Below are 23,146 nucleotides of genomic sequence, written 5' to 3'. Positions count from 1 at the left end.
ATGGCAACCACTGATTTTGGGCAACCAGAGCTGAAGTGAGTGGCTCCTTGTTAACCTAAAGAGTATATATAGAAGCCAGAACCATTTGAGTACTGTCTGTTGCCACAAGATAGCGAAACTTAATAAGATGATAGTTTAGACTTGTAGAGATAAGGAGTAAGACTCCAAACACAAGGAAGGATGAAGAAACTGCAAGTCCAAAAGTGAATTTATGTTTGTATTGGGGTTTGGGTTGGGATGGATGGTTGTGGTCGGACTCATGAGGAATAGGGTGTTGTGTTAGTGCTGCCAGTGAATAATAAAGAATTTGATTTCCTTTTTACATGGCAGACTATTGAATGTTGTTAAACTTTTGAAAGGATGGTGGCTTAAGATGTGAAGATTTATGCCACAAGTGGTACAGTTTTTCCATTAACAACTTGGTCTAGAGCAGCATTGCTAAATATTGGAGATTCTAGAGAAGTGAGGTTTCAGACCATTTCACTGATGATTTATTTCATGTTACATTTGCCCCATACCAAAGTGACATATTAGTAATTAGGGAAATTATGTATGGTGCACATGGTTATTATCTTCAAAATTTTTCGGTAATCTGGAACTATTCTAAAATAAATCATCCGTTAAAACAACACTCAAAATACTAGGAAATGGTAATATCCGAACATAGTGGAATGGACCACTGAAAACACGGGGAGTATGGCAAGTTGCTTAGAGGAAGCACCACCTCCCTGCCATATGCTGAACTATAATGAAACTAGTGGAAATTAGATAGAGAGAGGTCAGTGTGGGAAATATTTTAGGAGGTAAGAGGAAGGTCTCTTCTATAAGCAGAGCTTCTGATATTGATGTATCCTCTGCCACCCCTGCCCCTCCTGGATGGTCAAGCTGAGGCTTTGTGATGTTAAGCCACACCATGGCACCCACTGATTTTGGGCAACGATAGCTGAAGTGAGTGGCTCCTCATTAACCTAAAGAGTATATATAGAGGCCAGGACCCTTTGAGTAGTGTCTGTTGCCTCACGATAGTGAAACTTAATAAGACGATATTTTAGACTAGTAGAGATAAGGAATAAGAATCCAAACACAAGGATGGATGAAGAAACTGCAAGTCCAAAAATGAATTCATGTTTTCATTCGGGGAGGGGTAGAATGGATGGTGGTGGTTACAATCATGAGGAACAGGGTGTTGTGTTAGTCCTGGAAATCTATAATAATGAATTCTATTTCCTTTTCACATGTAAGACTATTGAATATTGTTAAACTATTGAAAGGATTGTCACCTGAAGATGTGAAGTTTTATGCCACAACTAGTACAGTTTTTCCTTTAACATTATGGTCTAGAACAGCATTGTTGGATATTGGAGATACTAGCTAAGTGAGATTTTACTCTGTTTCACTGATGTGGAGGGATCTAAGGGGGTGGCAGGCATGTGAGAAGGGAGTTATGTAGATTTCTTTAGTTGAGGCACCAGACAAGCCATTCCATACTGAGCCAGACACTTAGAATAAGGACAAGGAAAAGTCTCAATGGGGATTTTTTTCTCAACACTTTCTAATACTGGAAAGGAAAAAAGAAGCTGATGTTTAATTTGGGTTTGGATTGGGGGGGGTGGGATGGATGGTGGTGGTCTCAGTCATGGGGAACAGAGGGCTATGTTAGTGCTGACAGTTTCTAATAATGAATTTGATTTCCTTGATACGTGGTAGACTATTGCATATTGTTAAACTATTGAAAGGATGCTCAGCTCAAGATCTGAAGTTTTATGCCACAACTGGCCCAATTTTTCCTTTAACAACTTGGTCTAGAACAGCATTGCTGGATATTGGAAATACTAGAGAAGTGAGGTTTCACTCTAACTGTTACACTGTGATTCACTTCATGTTACATTTGCCCCATACTTAAGTAAGATATTAGTAATAAGGGAAAAAGGGTATGGTGTACATGGTTATTATCTTCACAATTTTTCTGTAAATCTGGAACTGTTCTAAAATAAAACATCAATTAAAACAACACTCAAAACCCTATATAACGTTAGCATCTGAACTTACTGGAATGGACCGTTGAAATGACGGGGAAATATGGCAATTGTCCTGGAGGAAACACCACCTCCTTGCCATATGCTGGACTATAATGGAACTAAAGGAAGTGAGAGAGAAAGAGAAGTCAGTTTGGGAAAAATTTTAGGAGGTCAGAGGTTCTCTGTTCTATAACCAAAGTGTCTGAGATTTGTGGATCTTCTGCCACCCGCGCCACTCCTGGATGGTCAAGCTGAGGCTTTTTGATGTCAAGCCACACCATGGCAACCACTGATTTTGGGCAACCGGAGCTGAAGTGAGTGGCTCCTGATTAACCTAAAGAGTATATATAGACACCAGGATCTTTTGAGTAGTGTCTATTGCCTCAAGATAGCGAAACCTAATAAGTCGATATTGTTGACCAGTAGAGATAAGTAATAAGACTCCAAACACAAGGATGGATGAAGAAACTGCAAGTCCAAAAATGAAGGTATGTTTTTTATTGGGGGGGAGGGTGGTGGGATAGAGGGTGGTGGTTGCAGTCATGAGTAACAGGGTGTTGTGTTAGTGCTGACAGTTTATAATAAAGAATTTGATATCCTTTTTACATGGGAGACTATTGAATATTGTTAAACTATTGATAGGATGGTCAGCTCAAGATCTAAAGTTTTATGCCACAACCTGTCCAGCTTTTCATTTAAGAAGTTTTTCTAGAACAGCATTGCTGGATATTGGAGGTACTAGAGAAGTGAGGATTCACTCTAATTGTTTCACTGATGATTCACTTCATGTTACATTTGCCCCATACATAAGTAAGATATTAGTAATAAGGGAAACTGGGTATGGTGTACATGGTTATTATCTTCACAATTTTTTGTAAATCTGGAACTATTCTAAAATAAAACATCCATTAAAACAACCCTGAAAATCCTAGGAAATTGTAGCAACTGAACATAGTGGAATGGACCACTGAAATGACGGGGGAGTATGGCAATTGTCTTGGAGGAAACCCCACCTCCCTGCCATTGGCTGGACTATAATGGAACTAGAGGAAATGAGAGAGAGAGAGAGGACAGTTGGGGAAAAATTTTAGGAGTTAAGAGGAAGGTCTCAGTTCTATAACCAGAGTGTCTGAAATTTCTGCATCCTCTGCCACCCCCGCCCCTCTTGGATGGTCATGCTGAGGCTTGTGATGTCAAGCCACACCATGGCAACCACTGATTTTGGGCAACCAGAGCTGAAGTGAGTGGCTCCTCATTAACCTAAAGAGAATATATAGAGGCCAGGACCCTTTGAGTAGTGTCTGTTGCCTCAAAATAGCGAAACTTAATAAGACGATAGTGTAGACTAGTAGAGTTAAGGAATAAGACTCCAAACACAAGGATGGATGAAGAATCAGCAAGTCCAAAAGTGAATTTTTGTTTTTATTTGGGGTGTACTGGGATGCATATTGGGGCGTGCTGTAACGTTTGTTCCTGGAACAGACAGATAGGAAGGTACTGACATCACGTCAGGCGTTGAGATATGGTCTCATGGTCCCTCCTCAATGTACTGTGCTCTTTGTTCCCGGAAAACATAGATAGGGAGGTGGTAATGCTAAACTGTGTCAGTAACAAATTGCTTAAACAAGGCTTTGTAACTTTGTAGTTTTTTCAAATACATAGGCTGTAATGCCTGCAGTCATTTCTGCAGTTCCGACTTTGCTTCGGCGGGGTGCTGGGACTGCAGACAGCTGGCCAGCTTAATAAAGGTTCCTAAATTTAAATACTGAGTCGGTGGTCTATCTCGCTGAGCCAACCCATAACATTTGGAGGCCGCAGCGAGATACCCGGCAGGGAAGAGAGGTACCCCTTTTTTAGGGCCGGTTGCTCTCCCCCACTTGTTGCCTGGCACTCAGCAAGATACCCCTCACCTGTGTAGAACGACTACCAAGGAGGCCTCCTATCCTCCCAAAACTTTCAATTCGGAAACCGAGCGACCTGGACTCTTGAGAGAGCTAAGGACCGGTAATTAAAATGGAATTGGCATGTCCCAAGGAAGGACCTATATGGAGGGCTGGATGCAGCGGTACTCCGGGTCCTGACCCGCAGCCAGGACGGTGGCTGTGGTCCTGGTTTGTGCGGCTGTAGGCTGCACTGGTCTTGTCTGTCTGGTATTTGTTTGTCTTGGTGTTTATTATCAAAAAGCTGTTTGCTTCTGTGTACACCCTGCTGCAATGTTTTTTGAAAAATTTTCAGGACTTCAAGGAGTGAGCTGCAGGTTCCGGGCAACCTTAGGTTGCATTTCGCTGATTTATTTTGTCTCTGTTCTTTGCTGTCTTTGTCTTTGTCAAATCGGTTAGGGTCAGTCATCTTCGTCGACCCCCTACCAGTCTGGCCCACTCTGAGTGAGTGGAAGGGGAGATTGAGCACCTCCCGGGAAGCCATAGAGCTCCCTTAGGCAATTAGTCAGGAATTGGTTGGATTGTTTAAACTCTGAATAAACATTTGGTAGAAGTCAAAACTCGGACTGTCTGGTGTATGAATGTAAGTATGAGAGTCTGTGTGAAGTGAAAGATACTGAAGTTCTGGGGTAGATTTCAAAGTTATAATGTTAATGTTTTGTGATGTACAGCGATTCTGTGAACGGGAGTGGCCCACTTTCCAGGAGGGGTGGCCTGATGCAGGGTCTTTTGATCTGACCACTGCCTACCGGGTCCATTACGTCACATACGGCCGCCCAGGGCATCCTAATCAAATTCCTTATATTCAGGTTTGTGTTGACATATTGTCCAAGAAACTCCGGTGGATGACGGCTTGCCTCCCGAGGGGAAAATTGGGACAGAGACAGACAGTCCTATTGGCTTCGGCCTAGAAGAACAAAACTCCCCCTGTTCTCCAGGGTCCAAGTCAGGATGCACACCCCAGGGTCAGGCCTCCCCCTTTTTCTCCCCCACCCGCTGGCCTGACGATGGCTAAAGACCCTGGCCAGGAGCCACTGTCTCCTCCACAGCCTGTTTCCTTTCCTCCGAAAACACCAGTCCAGGACCCGGCTTTGTTCTCCCCTCCTCACACTAGGCAAGGAACAGCATATGGAGAGAGAGGGAGAGAGAGAAGGGAAGAACCTGCAGGACACAGCAGAATCCGCCAGTCCTGCAGTTCCTATGCTGCCACTACAGCAGGCAGGCCCTTTAGATTTGGGTCCAGACGGGCATCCTTTCATGGTCTATGTCCCCTTTTCTACCAGTGACCTGTAAAATTGGAAGAACCAGAATCCTTCTTTCTCCCAGAACCCACAGGGGTTAACCTCTCTTTTAGAGTCTGTGTTTTTTACCCATCAACCTACCTGGGATGATTGCCAACAGTTGATGCAAACACTTTTCACTTCAGAGGAGAGAGAGAGAGAGAGTCAAGGCAGAAGGGAAGAGATTTGTACTGGGTCCCGATGGGCAGCCTACCTCTGACCAAGATAGATTAGAGGCTGTGTTTCCCTCAAGGCGACCTGACTGGAATCCCAATAGTGAGAGGGGAAAAGAGGCTCTCGATCGGTATCGCCAGGCTCTCTTAGGGGGTTTCTGAGCTGCTGCTGGGAGACCCAAAAACCTCTCTAAAGTGCCAGAGACAGTCCAGGGGCCTAATGAGAGCCTGGCATCTTTCCTGGAGACTCTGTACGAGGCCTATCGGGTGTATACCCCCATTGACCCTGATGCCCCAGAAAATCGGAGGGCTGTCATTGTAGCATTTGTTTCCCAGTCGGCCCCAGATATTAGAAAATATTGCAGAACTTAGAAGGCTTTGAGGGGAAATCAATCTCTGAGTTGGTTGAGGTAGCCCAGAAGGTTTTCAACAATTGGGAGGACCCGACGGCACATTTAAACACCCTGATGGCCAAGGTCCTAATTGCCCTGAACGAGGAAAAAGGCAGAAGGGGCTGGAGTGACAATAAGAATAAAGGAAAGCCTCATGGGAGAAAAGGAGTCCAACCCAGGCTTGGAAGAAATCAGTGTGCACTTTGCAAAAAGGAAGGACACTGGAAAAGGGAGTGCCCTGAACATTCGGGGGAACCGACTCCCGTGCTGGTGGGGGAGGTGGATTAGGGATGTCAGGGCTCAGCTGGCCCCCAAGAGCCCAGGATAACTCTGACAGTGGGGGGCGAAAAGGTGGACTTCCTTGTGGACACGGGAGCCACCTTCTCTGTCGTGCCACAGCCAGTGGGTCCGGTCTCTAAGACCAAAATCCCCATCAAAGGGGCAAGTGGAAAAGTGAAATCCTACCCATGGACTAAATGTCGGATCAGCGACCTAGGAAATGGCTCAGTGACTCACTCATTCCTAGTAATGCCAGAGTGCCCTTACCCTCTGCTAGGCTGGGACTTGCTGAGTAAATTACGGGCCACAATCTCTTTTGAAGGGCCAGGGCCAGAGGTCAAGTTGCAAGACCCAGGGACTGTGGGGATCTATCTTCTGACATTGCCCTTACAGGAGGAATATTTACTACATGAGGAGGAGCCTGGGGAAATCTCCGCAGATGCCTATCTCCAACAACTAAGACAGGCTATCCTGGGAGTTTGGGCAGAGGACAATCCGCCAGGGTTAGCTAAACACGGGCCTCCAATTGTAGTCCAGCTAACCAGCAGTAACACCCCAGTCAGAATCCGGCAAAATCCAATGAGCCAGAAAGCAAGAGTGGGAATCGCCAAGCACATTAAGAGGCTGAAAGAGGCTGGAATCTTGATTCCTTGCCAATCTGCTTGGAACACTCCCCTGTTAATAATACAGAAAACAGGGACAGAGGATTTATTGCTGGTGCAGGACTTAAGGAAAGTAAACAAAAGGGTTGAGACTATCCATCCAATGGTTCTGAACCCTTACACTCTTCTCAGCCTCCTCTAGCAAGAACACCAGTTCTTTACTGTTTTAAACCTCAAGGATGCCTTTTTCTCCCTTCCCTTGGCAAATCAGAGTCAATCTATTTTCGCCTTCAAGGGGGTGGACCCGACAGAGGTAGAGTCTGGACAGTTAACTTGGACTAGGTTGCCACAAGGGTTTAAGAACTCACCCACTCTGTTCGAAGAGGCCCTAAACCAAGAACTCCGGGAGTTCCGTCAGGACCATCCACGGGTGACTCTGCTCCAATATGTAGACGACCTGCTACTGGCCACGGAGGAGGAACAGGACTGTAGACAGGCCACTCAAGAGTTGCTGATAACCCTAGATCATTTGGGGTATCGGGTCTCAACCAAGAAAGCTCAGCTATGCACTACCCGAGTAACATATTTGGGTTACAACATAGAAGGGGTAGGCGAACTTTATCCAGTAGCAGAATAAAGGCCATTTTGTCTATCCTCAGGCCTACCAGCAAAAAGGCAATTCCGGGAGTTCCTTGGGGCAATGGGTTATTGCAGGCTATGGATACTAGGTTTTGCAGAAATTGCGAGACCACTATACTCTGCAACAGGGGGAAAGGAGGCTGCCCTGGTCGGGACAGAAAAGGAAGAAGAGGCTTATAAGAGACTGAAAGAAGCCCTGATAAGCGTCCAGGCACTCCCCATGCCAGACCTAACCAAACCCTTTCAGCTATATGTAGCTGAAAACAAAGGGGTGGCTAAAGGGGTCCTCACACAACCCCTAGGACCATGGAAACGCCCTGCAGCTTATCGCTCTAAGAGACTTGACCCGGTGGCCTCGGGATGGCCCAACTGCTTGAGAGCCATTGCAGCAACTGCCCTCCTGGTAAAGGAAGCCTCAAAGCTAACCTTTGGCCAAAATGTCCAGGTAGTTGCCTTGCATGCAGTTGAGGCCTTATTAAGTAGCCGCCCGGGAGAGATGGATGTCCAAAGTCCGCATTACCCAGTACCAGGTCTTACTGCTAGACCCACCATGAGTCAGCTTCCTGATAACAGCTGCCTTAAACCCAGCCACACTCCTCCCTGATGATTTGGCAGAGTCCCCTTTGCATGACTGCGAGGAGACATTGACTGCCTTCACTTCCCTCTGAGAGGACCTTGTAGACCAGCCCCTGCAGAATCGAGATGAGACCCTCTACACCAACGGGAACAGCTTCGTAGAGGAAGGTACCCGGTATGCGGGGGCAGCAGTGGTGACACAAAAGGACCTTCTCTGGGCACAGGCCTTAGGACGAGGCACCTCAGCCCAAAAGGCAGAACTTATAGCACTCACTCAGGCCCTCTGTTGGGGAAAAGGAAAAAGAGTGAACATTTTCACAGACAGTCGGTATGCTTTCGCCACTGTACACATGCATGGGACCCTATATCAGGAAAGAGGCCTCCTGACCTCAGAAGCAAAGGACATTAAAAATGCTTCTGAGATACTTCACCTCCTGGAATCCATATGGGGGCCAAAAGAAGTGGTAGTAATTCATTGCCGAGGGCACCAGAAGGGTGATAGTCCCGAAGCACAGGGAGTTCGATTTGCAGACCAAACCACCAAGGACGTGTCAAAAAGATCAGTAGGGCCCCGAGAAGTTCTCGTAGCCCTGCCAGCAAGAAGGTTCCCAGAGAAGCCTACTTATGTGAAGGGGGAGCAGAGGCTAGCTGTGAAACTAGGGGCCCAGGAAGGAGAGGCTGTATGGCTAATCTTGCCCGATGGTAGGCCTATAGTGCCAGAAGCCCTGGGGCGGACCATCGCTTCCCAGACCCACCAGAGCACCCACCTGGGGGGAACGAAGCTATCAGAACTAGTGGGAAGAGAATTTTACATCCCAGGGCTCCAGAAAAATATCCCAATATGTGGCTAGGGGGTGCCAAGTGTGTGCCCGGGTAAACCAAGGGCCCCCCTGTTGTAGCCGCGCCGGGGCAGTGATTCCGAGGACAGAACCCTGGAGAACACTGGGAAGTGGACTTCCCCGAGATACCAGGAGGACAAGGAGAGTATAAATAAATACTTGCTGGTTTTCATTGATACCTTCTCTGGCTGGCCTGAGGCATACCCAACCAAGGCAGAGACAGCACAGTCCTTACAGGCTTTGCAGAGCAGCGCCTCGTTGGCACGACGGGTGGTGAGAGCCATACGGGAGGAGGACTTGCTGAGATCCAGTCCAACACAGCCTGCCTTCTCACCGGGAGATCTCATCTAGGTCCAGCTCCACGACCCTAGCAGCCTGGAACCTAGCTGGGATGGACCGTACCAGGTGGTGCTGAGCACTCCAACCGCCATCAAAGTCGCAGGAAAGAGGAACTGGATCCATCCTACGCAGGTTAAGAAAACGAAGGACAGCTTCGAGGAGTGGCAGGTCCAGACGACTGGAGACCCGTTGAAGGTCAGACTCACTCGGTGTTCTTCCTAACTCTCCTCATCTGCCTGCAGCCAGGACTGGGAAACCCCCATTCGGCCAGAAATTACTCTTGGGAGGTCACAGGTTCTATTGATGGGACTGTTATTGGCTCTGTTTTTGGAACAGGGATGCCTGTCATCCCGACAGATCTCTGTAAATGTTTGTAGAAAACTGGGGAAATTCCCCTAGCAAAACTGCATCCACTGGGTATGGCTCGGGGGGCCATCGCTGGGTCACCAAAGCCATGGATTTCGGGTGCGGAGACCTAACCCTACAGCAAGAATTGTGGCACACTGGACATTATGTCTGCCGCCAGGAAGGGGGTAGGAACTGTGGAAGAGAGGGTGACTTCTATTGTTCCTCTTGGGGTTGTGACACCCTAGCCCCATGGAAAAAACCTCCCACTGACAAGCTCCTCAGTCTGAACAGAGAGGTTCGTCCTGGGGCCCCGAAGAAGAACTGTAGGATCGGAAATTGTAACCCCGTCCTCCTCATGCCTCTTGCCTGGCGGACTGACCAAAGGGAAGGGGGAAAATGACGTGGGGACTAAGACTCTATGTAAGCGGCCAAGACCCTGGCCAGCTCTTCAACATTCAAAGCCGAACTCTTTCCCAGTGGTGCAACCCGATTGGCCCCTTGTGTCCCACAGACAAGCCAGAGAGGCCAAGCCAGGCACAGCACCCAGTCCCAGCTAAACCTCCTGGTTCCCCTGAGTCACAAAGATCTGGGAGCCCCAGCCCTACTCCACCTGCAGCCACGACCTCGTCAGCCCATGGGGACCTAAAATAGCTTTTGGATACAGGCTGTAAAGTTCATGTTTTCATACACCCAACACTCCAGAATCTTAGAGGAGGACACTGAATCAAAGATTTGATTCCCAATTACACCAGGAGGGAATGTACTGGGCTGTATATTGGGATGCACTGTACCGTCTGATCCTGGAACAGACAGATAGGAAGGTACTGACATCAGGTCAGGCCTTGAGATATGGTCTCCTGTTCCCTCCTCAATATACTGTGCTCTCTGTTCCCGGAATACATAGATAGGAAGGTGATAAAGCTATACTGTTTTGGGAACAAATTGCGTAAACAAGGCTTTGTAGTTTTTGCAAATAAATAGGCCGTAATGTTTGCAGTCATTGCTGCAGTTTTGCCTTTGCTTTGGTGGTGTGCTGGGACTGCAGACAAGTGGCCAGCTTAATAAAGGTTCCTAAATATAAATTCTGAGTCCGTGGTCTATCTCGCTGAGCCAACCCATAACAGGGGGGGTGGGATGGATGGTGGTGGTCTAAGTCATGAGGAACAGGGTTCTGTGTTAGTTCTGGCAGTGAATAATAAAGAATTTGATTTCCTTTTTACATGGTAGACTATTGAATATTGTTAAACTGTTGAAAGGATGGTCAGCTAAAGATCTGAAGTTTTTGCCGCAACTGGTCCAGTTTTTCCTTTAACAACTTGGTGTAGAACAGCATTGCTGGATTTTGGAGATACTAGAGGAGTCAGGTTTCACTCTAACTGTTTCATTGATGATTCACTTCATGTTACATTTGCCCAATGCATAAGTAACATATTAGTAATAAGGGAAATTATGTATGGTGTACATGGTTGTTATCTTCACAATACTTCTGTAAATCTGGAACTATTCAAAAATAAAACACCCGTTAAAACAACACTCAAAATACTAGGAAACGTTAATGTCTGAACATAGTGGAATGGACCACTGAAATGACGGGGGGGGGAATGGGAATTGTCTTAGAGGAAACACCACCTCCCTGCCATATGCTGGACTATAATGGAACTAGTGGAAATGAGAGAGAGTGAGAGGACAATTTGGGAAAAATTTTAGGAGTTAAGAGGAAGGTCTCTGTTCTATAACCAGAGTGTCTGAGATTTCTTCATCCTCTGCGACCCTCGCCCCTCCTGGATGGTCAAGCTGAGGCTTTGTGATGTCAAACCACACCATCGCAACCACTGATTTGGGGCAACCAGAGCTGAAGTGAGTGGCTCCTCATTAACCTAAAGAGTATATATAGAGGCCAGGACCCTTTGAGTAGTGTCTGTTGCCTCAAAATAGCGAAACTTAATAAGACGAGAGTGCAGACTAGTAGAGATAAGGAAAAAGACTCCAAACACAAGGATGGATGAAGAAACTGCAAGTCCAAAAGTGAATTTATGTTTGTATTGAGGAGGGGGTGGGATGGATGTTGGTGGTCGCAGTCATGTGGAACATGGTGTTGTGTTAGTGCTGGCCATGAGTAATAATGAATTTGATTTCCTTTTTACATGGTAGACTGTTGAATATTGTTAAACTATTGAAAGGGTGGTCAGCTCAAGATCTGAAGATTTATGCCGCAACTGGTCCAGTTTTTGCTTTAAGAACTTGCTGGGGAACAGCATTGCTGGATATTGGAGATACTGGAGAAGTGAGATTTCACTCTGTTTCACTGATGATTCACTTCATGTTATATTTGCCCCATACATAAGTAAGATTTTAGTAATAAGGGAAATTGGGTATGTTGTACATGGTTATCTTCACAATTTTTCTGTAAATCTGGAACTATTCTAAAATTAAACATCTATTAAAACAACACTCAAATCCTAGGAAATGTTCATATCTGAACATAGTGGAATGGACCACTGAAATGACGGGGGAGTATGGCAATTTTCTAAGAGGAAACACCACCTCCTTGCCATATGATGGACTATAATTGAATTAGAAGAAATGAGAGAGAGAGAGAGAGAGAGAGAGAGAGAGAGAGAGAGAGAGATCAGTTTGGGAAAAATTTTAGGAGTTAATAGGAAGGTCTCTGTTCTATAAACAGAGTGTCTGAGATTTCTGCATCCTCTGCCACCCCCGCCCTTCCTGGATGGTCAAGCTGAGGCTTTGTGATGTCAAGCCACACCATGGCAACCACTGATTTTGGGCAACCAGAGCTGAAGTGAGTGGCTCCTCATTAACCTAAAGAGTATATATAGAGGCCAGGACCCTTTGAGTAGTGTCTGTTGCCTCAAAATAGCGAAACTTAATAAGACGATAGTGCGGACTAGTTGAGATAAGGAATAAGACTCCAAACACAAGGATGGATGAAAAAACTGCAAGTCCTAAAATGAATTTATGTTTGTATTGGGGTGGGGGTGGGATGGATGGTTGTGGTCGCAGTCATGTTGAACAAGGAGGTGTGATAGGGCTGGCCGTGTATAATAATGAATTTGATTTCCTTTTTACATGGTAGACTATTGAATATTGCTAAACTATTGAAAGGATGGGCAGCTCAAGATCTGAAGTTTTATGCCGCAACTGGTCTTGGTTTTCCTTTAACAACTTGGTCTAGTACAGCATTGCTGGATTTTGGAGATACTAGAGGAGTCAGGTTTCACTCTGTTTCATTGATGATTCACTTCATGTTACATTTGCCCAATGCATAAGTAACATATTAGTAATAAGGGAAATTATGTATGGTGTACATGGTTGTTATCTTCACAATACTTCTGTAAATCTGGAACTATTCAAAAATAAAACACCCGTTAAAACAACACTCAAAATACTAGGAAACGTTAATGTCTGAACATAGTGGAATGGACCACTGAAATGACGGGGGGGAATGGGAATTGTCTTAGAGGAAACACCACCTCCCTGCCATATGCTGGACTATAATGGAACTAGTGGAAATGAGAGAGAGTGAGAGGACAATTTGGGAAAAATTTTAGGAGTTAAGAGGAAGGTCTCTGTTCTATAACCAGAGTGTCTGAGATTTCTTCATCCTCTGCGACCCTCGCCCCTCCTGGATGGTCAAGCTGAGGCTTTGTGATGTCAAACCACACCATCGCAACCACTGATTTGGGGCAACCAGAGCTGAAGTGAGTGGCTCCTCATTAACCTAAAGAGTATATATAGAGGCCAGGACCCTTTGAGTAGTGTCTGTTGCCTCAAAATAGCGAAACTTAATAAGACGAGAGTGCAGACTAGTAGAGATAAGGAAAAAGACTCCAAACACAAGGATGGATGAAGAAACTGCAAGTCCAAAAGTGAATTTATGTTTGTATTGAGGAGGGGGTGGGATGGATGGTGGTGGTCGCAGTCATGTGGAACATGGTGTTGTGTTAGTGCTGGCCATGAGTAATAATGAATTTGATTTCCTTTTTACATGGTAGACTGTTGAATATTGTTAAACTATTGAAAGGGTGGTCAGCTCAAGATCTGAAGATTTATGCCGCAACTGGTCCAGTTTTTGCTTTAAGAACTTGCTGGGGAACAGCATTGCTGGATATTGGAGATACTGGAGAAGTGAGATTTCACTCTGTTTCACTGATGATTCACTTCATGTTATATTTGCCCCATACATAAGTAAGATTTTAGTAATAAGGGAAATTGGGTATGTTGTACATGGTTATCTTCACAATTTTTCTGTAAATCTGGAACTATTCTAAAATTAAACATCTATTAAAACAACACTCAAATCCTAGGAAATGTTCATATCTGAACATAGTGGAATGGACCACTGAAATGACGGGGGAGTATGGCAATTTTCTAAGAGGAAACACCACCTCCTTGCCATATGATGGACTATAATTGAATTAGAAGAAATGAGAGAGAGAGAGAGAGAGAGAGAGAGAGAGAGAGAGAGAGAGAGAGAGATCAGTTTGGGAAAAATTTTAGGAGTTAATAGGAAGGTCTCTGTTCTATAAACAGAGTGTCTGAGATTTCTGCATCCTCTGCCACCCCCGCCCTTCCTGGATGGTCAAGCTGAGGCTTTGTGATGTCAAGCCACACCATGGCAACCACTGATTTTGGGCAACCAGAGCTGAAGTGAGTGGCTCCTCATTAACCTAAAGAGTATATATAGAGGCCAGGACCCTTTGAGTAGTGTCTGTTGCCTCAAAATAGCGAAACTTAATAAGACGATAGTGCGGACTAGTTGAGATAAGGAATAAGACTCCAAACACAAGGATGGATGAAAAAACTGCAAGTCCTAAAATGAATTTATGTTTGTATTGGGGTGGGGGTGGGATGGATGGTTGTGGTCGCAGTCATGTTGAACAAGGAGGTGTGATAGGGCTGGCCATGTATAATAATGAATTTGATTTCCTTTTTACATGGTAGACTATTGAATATTGCTAAACTATTGAAAGGATGGGCAGCTCAAGATCTGAAGTTTTATGCAGCAACTGGTCCTGGTTTTCCTTTAACAACTTGGTCTAGTACAGCATTGCTGGATATTGGAGATACTAGATAAGTGAGGTTTCACTCTAACTGTTTCACTGATGATTTACATCTTTGTTACATTTGCCCCATACACAAGTAAGATATTAGTAATAAGGGAAATTGGGTATGGTGTACATGGTTATTATCTTCACAATTTTTCTGTAAATCTGGAACTATTCTAAAATAAAACACCCATTGGAGGAGGAGAAAATGGCGGAGTTATAAAAGAAGGTGTCCTGTGTCTTGTCCTGGAGCAGATAAGGGTGAGCACCTGAATCGGGTAACATACAGCCCGAATAGGCAGAGGATTTTCAGCTTAGAGACTGTCTGCAGCCTGGAAAGACTGAGAACTCCCAGAAAAAAATGAGGGTTGGAGACTGTGGCTGAAACCTCTCCCGTGCGTCAGTGTAGCAGCGGAGACCGCACCATTTTCAGAGGCCGTTGCCGGCATCCAGATACCAGCTTCTAACCTGGAAACAAGGGATCTCAAGAAGTGGGACTTCGTGAACTCAGACAAGCACTGCTTCTTCCCAAGGAAAGGTTAGACTTCCCCTAAAGGTGCAGTTTGCAGTTCGGGTTGGAGAGAGGACCGAGCTCTCGCGCAAGGTGCGAAATCTGCGCCCCACAGAGTCTGCGGCCATTGGGACCAGCGGGACCTGCGAGTGGGGAATGGTCCCCACAGGGTTGCTGGCAGAAGGGAACGCTAAAAATAAGCCCATAGCTGGACTGGATGTAAAAAAGCAGCCTTGGGCTTTTCCAGTGTGCTGTCTGCTTGGTGCCAGGGGCGAGTGGGCACGCTGAGACTGTGCGCAGACCTGGAAGGTGGAGGCTTGCGCGAATTCGCACAACATATCAGGCTCTTGTTCCAGTTCCCCTTAGATCGTGTGTTTGATTATTAAACCCAGTGCATGGGATTCCCCAGTTGGGGTCATCCGCAGAGCCTGTAGGGGAAAGTTCCTTTTGGGGAGCCTGGGAAACAGAGCTGGCAGTAAGGATTAAAGAACCAGCTCTGGGCAGTGGTCTTTTTCCAAATCAGTTTCAAGTACCATAGAGAATAATAACCCTACTGATAGAGAGGACTTATAGCCTTGGAGGTCAATCCAGACACACTGCCACCCAGAGGCAGAGCCACGAACTGTTTCTTCTGTGATCACAAATAAAGGCAGTCTGGTAAACAAATACAACCTACCTTAAAATCAGGACTGTGGTTTACAGCATGGAGGGACAGTGTATCGCAGGGAAATTCAACACTCTCCTGAAAGCCTGGCAGGACTAAGGCGTGCCAAAAAGAAGAGTAGAAGACCTGAAGCACCTTCACTACTGCATATTTTTATTTTTTTTTAATTCTTTTTTTACCATTTCATTAAGAACCTATTTTTTAATTTTTTTATTTTTTTTCATCACTTGATTTTACCTTTTTAATTACTACATTTTTTAAACCAGTATTATTGCTATCATTTTACCATTTTTTCAAGTGTCATTTTATTTTTTATTTTATTTTTTATTTTTCTTTATTTTATTTTGGGATTAGTGTTCTACACTCTATTTTCATCGTTCCTTCAGCATCATTTCTCTCTAACTCACCTTTATCCTTAAGTCAAAACTCTCTTCCTCACTTTTCCTCTTTTGTTGTCCTGTTTCTCTTACCCTATTCCTGCTTTAGATTTTCTCTATTCCTTCTTTTTACCCACTGTCTAAATTTCACCCTACTTATATATCAAATTTCCAATCCCTTCCTCTAAATCCATATACACCTCTCTCTTATCTTTCTTCAATATCCAATTTTCTCTCTCTCTCTCTCTCTCTCTCTCTCTCTCTCTCTCTCTCTCTCGTTTTGCTAGTGTTTGCTTGATTTTGAGTATATTGGGGTTTTTTATGTTTGTTTGGGAGATTGTTTCGTTTTTCATTTTCATTTTTCTGTTTTGCTTACTTTTTCTTTCTCTGGTTATTTTTGTGCTTCTGTTTTCCCTTGCCTCGCTTGATATTAGTGGTTGTTTGTAGTTTGCATTAATCTCCAGAGATCTGCTGCTGGAATTCATTGAGATTAGTTGCGGCTCTCTTAGAGTTTTCTCCCCATACAAATAGCCTCTTCCCCACCTCTCTTTCATTCTCTTACTTTTTTTGTCTCTTTGTTTTTTTCTTCTCTCCCTTTTCCCAATCTCATTTCAGCACTCGTTTTTGTTTTTTCTTTTTCTCCTTAATCTTTTTCTTTTTTCTTCTTTATCCCCTAATTCTCTTCGCTCAGAGGGTCACCTTTATTTGGGGTTATTAATATCGTGAATACATATTGTTCAGTGCCTTGTACATTGTGCCTTGTTGTGTTGTATTTTGTGCCTTTAAATCAACACAGCAGAGAGAGAACTACATAAGCAAACACCTTGAGAAGAGAGATCATAGGGAAACAAAGGACCAACCCAAATATGAAAGAAAACCAGGCATCATCAGAAAAGGAAGTAAACGAAATGGAGGCAATGGAGGCAAGCAACCTGTCAGAGAAAGAATTCAGAGAAATGGCCATAAGGTGGATGAAAAGAATGGAAGACCAATTCAACAATATGTGTAGGAACCAAGAGGAAATGAAGAAGAACCAAGAGGAAATGAAGAGAAATCAAGAAGAAATGAAAAATGACATCACTGCTATAAAGAACTCAGTAGAAAGGATCAACAGTAGACTAGAAGAATCAAATGACCGCATCAGCGAGCTAGAAGACAAGGTAGGAAAATAATACCCAAACAGAACAGCTTCTAGAAAAAAAAAAATTAACAAGCAAGAGGAGAGCCTAAGAGAACTCTGGGACAACGCTAAACGAAACAACATCCGAATAATAGGGCTTCCAGAAGGAGAGGAAACTGAGCAAGAAATAGAAAACCTGTTTGAAAAAATAGTAACAGAAAATTTCCCTGATATAGGGAAGAAAAAACTCACACAAATCCAGGAAGCTCACAGAGTCCCAAACAAAATGAACCCGAAAAGACCGATGCCAAGGCACATAATAATTAAATTGGCAAACACCAGCGACAAAGCAAGAATCTTAAAAGCAGCCAGAGAGAGACAAAGTTACCTACAAAGGATCCCCCATCAGACTAGCGACCGATTTCTCAACAGAAACACATCAGGCAAGAAGGGAATGGAATGAAATATACAAAGTCATGCAAAGGAAGGGTCTGAATCCAAGAATACTGTACCCAGAGAGGCTATCAATCAAAATGGAGGGTCAAATCAGGAGCTTCACAGACAAAAACGGTCTACGGGAGTTTGTTACAACCAAGCCAGCAATGCAAGAAATGCTAAAGGGTCTGCTGTAAATAGAAAAAATAGGAAACAAAGAAGGAACGCAGTGGTAAAGAACAAAAATGGTGACCAAGAAGTTTCTATCAATAATAACTTTAAATGTAAATGGATTAAATTCCCCAGTCAAAAGGCATAGAGTAAATGAGTGGATAAGAAAACATGACCCATATATCTGCTGTCTCCAGGAAACCCACCTCAGAAAAAAAAGATGCACACAGACTGATGGTGAAGGGATGGAAAAAGGTTTTTCAGGCCAATGGAAGTGAAAAAAAAAAGCCGGGGTAGCAATACTTATATCTGACAAATTATATCTCAAAGTGAAGGACATAAAAAGAGATAAAGAAGGCCACTTCATAATACTAAAGGGAGCAGTCCAACAAGAAGAAATAACTCTGGTAAATATATATGCACCCAATAAAGGAGCACCCAAATACATAAGAAATCTTCTGGAGAAGATCAAGGGAGAGATTGACAGCAATACAATCATAGTAGGGGACCTTAACACCCCATTATCACCACTGGACAAATCCTCTAAACAGAAACTCAGCAAAGAAACATCAGTCCTAAATGATTCACTAGATCAGATGGAATTAATTGACATCTTCAGGACATTTCACCCAAAAGCCACAGAATATACATTTTCCTCAAGCTCACATTTGTCATCTTCAAAGATAGACCATATATTGGGTCACAGACAAAGTGTCTTCAAATTCAAGAAAATTGAAATCATATCAAGCATAATCTCAGACCACAAAGGCATAAAACTGGAAATCAACTACAACAAAAACAATCCAGAAAAATCAAACACATGGAGACTAAACAGCATGCCATTAAACAACGACTGGGTTACCAGTGAGATCAAAGAAGAAATAAAAAAACATCATGACAACAAATGACAATGAAAACACAACAATCCAAAACCTATGGGACACAGCAAAAGCAGTCTTGAGAGGGAAGTTCATAGCTCTACAAGCCTACTGCAAGAAACAAGAAACAATGAGAATAAATGACCTAACTCTACAACTCGAAGAGTTCGAAAGAGAGCAACAAAAAAAGCCCACTGTAAGCAGAAGGAAGGAAATAACAAAGATCAGAGAGGAGATAAACGGTATAGAGACCAAAAAAGCAATACAAAAGATCAACAAAACCAAGAGCTGGTTCTTTGAAAGGATAAGCAAGATTGATACACCTCTAGCCAGGCTCACCAAGAAACAAAGAGAGAGGACACAAATAACCAAAATCAGAAATGAAAGAGGAGAAATAACAAAAGACCCCATAGAAATACAAAGGATTGTTAGAAAATTCTACGAACAACTCTACTCCAACACACTAGACAACCTGGAGGAAATGGACATATTCCTAGAAAAATACAACATTCCAAAACTTAACCAGGAAGAATCTAAAGATCTCAATAGGCCAATAACTATGGAGGAAATCGAATCAGTAATCCCAAAGCTTCCAGCAAACAAAAGCCCGGGGCCAGATGGCTTCACAGGGGAGTTTTACCAAACATTCAAGGAAGAACTAAACCCTATCCTCCTCAGACTATGTCAAAAGATCCAAGAGGAAGGAACACTTCCCAGCTCATTCTATGAAACCAACATCACCCTAATCCCAAAACCAGATAAAGACAATACAATGAAAGAGAATTATAGGCCAATGTCCCTCATGAACACAGATGCCAAAATCCTCAACAAAATCCTAGCAAATCGGATCCAGCAGTAAATCAGAAAGATCATACACCATGACCAAGTAGGATTTATCCCAGGGATGCAAGGATGGTACAATATCCACAAATCAATAAATGTGATACATCACATAAACAAATTGAGAGAAAAAAAAACACATAGTCATATCAATTGATGCGGAAAAAGCATTTGACAAAATCCAACACCCTTTCTTGATAAAAAAATCTCAGCAAGATAAGAATTGGGGGATCATACCTCAACATAATAAAAGCTATATATGACAAACCCACAGCCAACATCATAATCAATGGGCAAAAACTAAAACCATTCCCCCTAAAAACAGGAACAAGACAGGGATGCACCCTCTCACCACTCCTGTTCAACATAGTACTGGAAGTACTAGCTGTTGCGATCAGACAAGAAGAAGAAATAAAAGGCATCCAGATTGGAAAAGAAGAAGTAAAACTGTCCTTATTTGCAGATGACATGATACTGTACATACAGAACCCTAAAGACTCCATCAAAAAATTATTAGACTTAATAAATGAATTCAGCAATGTAGCAGGATACAAAATCAATGCTAAGAAATCCATGGCATTTCTTTACACCAATAGTGAACTTACAGAAAATGAAACTACAGAAGCAATCCCATTTACCATTGCACCAAAAAATTAAAATACCTAGGAATAAACTTAACTAAGGAGGTAAAAGACTTATATGCCAAAAACTACAGGACACTGAAAAAAGAGATAGAGGAAGACATAAACAGATGGAAGAACATACCGTGTTCATGGATTGGTAGAATCAACATCATCAAAATGTCCATACTACCCAAAGCAATTTATAGATTCAATGCAATCCCTACTAAATTACCAACGGCATATTTCACAAATCTAGAACGAATGTTCCAAAAATTCATCTGGAATAAAAAAAAGACCCCGAATAGCTGCAGCAATCTTTAGAAAGAACAAAGTAGGTGGGATCTCAATACCAGATATCAAACTGTATTGCAAAGCCACTGTTCTTAAAACAGCTTGGTACTGGCACAAGAACAGACATATAGATCAATGGAATAGAATAGAGACCCCAGAAATCGACCCAAAGCACTATGCCCAATTAATATTCGACAAAGGAGGCAAGAGCATACAATGGAATCGAGACAGTCTCTTCAATAAATGATGTTGGGAAAATTGGACAGATACATGAAAAAAGATGAAACTAGACCACCAACTCACACCATACACAAAAATAAACTCAAAATGGATAAAAAACTTAAACGTAAGATGGGAAACCATAAAAATACTAGAGGAATCCACAGGCAGCGAAATTGCAAACATATGCCGAAGGAATTTCTTCTCTGATAATGCTCCTAGGGCAATGGAAACTAAAGAGAAAATAAACAAATGGGGCTACATCAAAATAAAAAGCTTTTGCACAGCAAAGGAAACCATCAACAAAAAAAACAAGAAGACCCACTACATGGGAGAACATATTTGCCAATGATACCACCGATAAGGGTTTAATATCCAACATTTACAGGGATCTCATGAAACTTAACAAAAGGAAGATAATCCAATAAAAAAAAATGGGCAACTGACCTAGATAGACACTTTTCGAAAGAGGACATACAGAAGGCAGAAAGACATATGAAAACATGCTCAAAGTCACTAATTATACGAGAGATGCAAATCAAAACGACAATGCGTTATCATCTCACACCGGTCAGAATGGCTATCATCAACAAATCAACAAACAACAAGTTTTGGAGAGGATGTGGAGAAAAAGGAACACTTGTGCACTACAGGTGGGAATGCAGACTGGTGGAGCCACTGTGGAGAACAGTATGGAGCTACCTCAAAAAACTACAAATGGAACTCCCATTTGACCCAGTGATCCAACTACTAGGAATATATCCCAAGTAACCAGAAACGCCAATCAGTAAGATATATGCACCCCTATGTTCATAGCAGCACAATTCACCATAGCTAAGATTTGGAAACAGCCTAAGTGCCCATCAGCAGATGAGTGGATTAGAAAACTGTGGGACATATACACAATGGAATACTATGCTGTGGTAAAAAAAAAAAAGGAACCCTTGCCTTTTGCAACAGCATGAATTAAACTGGAGAGCATTATGCTAAGTGAAATAAGCCAGTCAGAGAAAGATAAATACCACATGATCTCACTCATTTGCAAATTATAGAGAACAACATAGAGTGATGAAAAGGGACAGACCCAAAGACTGAGAAAAAGCGATCAGGCTATCAATCCCCAGAAGGAAAGTAGGGGAGAGCAGGGGTAAGGGGAAGAGATCAACCGAAGGACTTGTATACATGTATATAAGCAAAACCAATGGACATGAACAACAGGGGGATGGGAGCATGAGTGTGCGGGTTGGGGGGGGGGAGGTTGGGTTTTAATGGGGGAATGAGGACACATGTGTAATACCTTCACTAATTATAATAAAAAAATAAAATAAAACACCCATTAAAACAACATTCAAAATCCTAGGAAACGTTAATATCTGAACATAGTGGAATGGACCACTGAAATGACAGGGGAGTATGGGAATTGTCTTAGAGGAAACAGAAACTCCATGGATATGCTGGACTATAATGGAATTAGAAGAAATGAGAGAGAGAGAGAGAGAGAGAGAGAGAGAGAGAGAGAGAGAGAGAGAGGTCAGCTTGGAAAAAACTTTAGGAGTTAAAAAGAAGGTCTCTGTTCTATAACCAGAGTGTCTGAGATTTCTGCATCCTCTGCCACCCCGCCCTTCCTGGATGGTCAAGCTGAGGCTTTGTGATGTCAAGCCACACAATGGCAACCACTGATTTTGGGCATCCAAAGCTGAAGTGAGTGGCTCCTCATTAACCTAAAGAGTATATAGAGGCCAAGACCCTTTGAGTAGTGTCTGTTTCCTCAAGATAGCTAAAATTAATAGGACGATAGATCAGACTAGTAGAGATAAGGAATAAGACTCCAATCACAAGGAAGGATGAAGAAAGTGCACGTCCAAAAGTTTATTTATGTTTGTATTGGGGAGGGGGTGGGATGGATGGTGGTGGTCGTAGTCATGAGGAACAAGGTTTTTTGTTAGAGCTGGCAGTGTATAATAAAGAATTTGATTTCCTTTTTACATGGTAGACTATTGAATATTGTTAAACTATTGAAAGGATGTTCAACTCAAGATCTGAAGTTTTATGCCGCAACTGGTCCAGTATTTCCTTTAACAACTTGGTCTAGAATAGCATTGCTGGATATTGGAGATAGTAGAGAAGTGAGGTTTCACTCTGTTTCACTTACGATTTACTTCATGTTACATTGGCCCCATAATTAAGTAAGATATTAGTAATAAGGGAAATTGGGTATGGTGTACATGGATATTATCTTCACAATTTTTCTGTAAATCTGGAACTATTCTAAAATGAAACATCCATTAAAACAACACTCAAAATCCTAGGAAATGTTCATATCTGAACATAGTGGAATGGACCACTGAAATGACGGGGGAGTATGGCAAGTGTCTTAGAGTAAACACCACCTCCCTGCTATATGCTGGACTCTAATGGAATTAGAAGAAATGAGAGAAGGAGAGAGAGGTCATTTTGGGAAAAACTTTAGGAGTTAAGAGGAAGGTCTCTGTTATATAACCAGAGTGTCAGAGATTTATGCATCCT

Source organism: Myotis daubentonii, chromosome X (genome assembly GCF_963259705.1).
Source record: "Myotis daubentonii chromosome X, mMyoDau2.1, whole genome shotgun sequence".
Lineage (NCBI taxonomy): Eukaryota > Metazoa > Chordata > Mammalia > Chiroptera > Vespertilionidae > Myotis > Myotis daubentonii.
The sequence above is the reverse complement of the archived record's forward strand: the minus strand, read 5'-3'. Positions refer to the sequence as shown.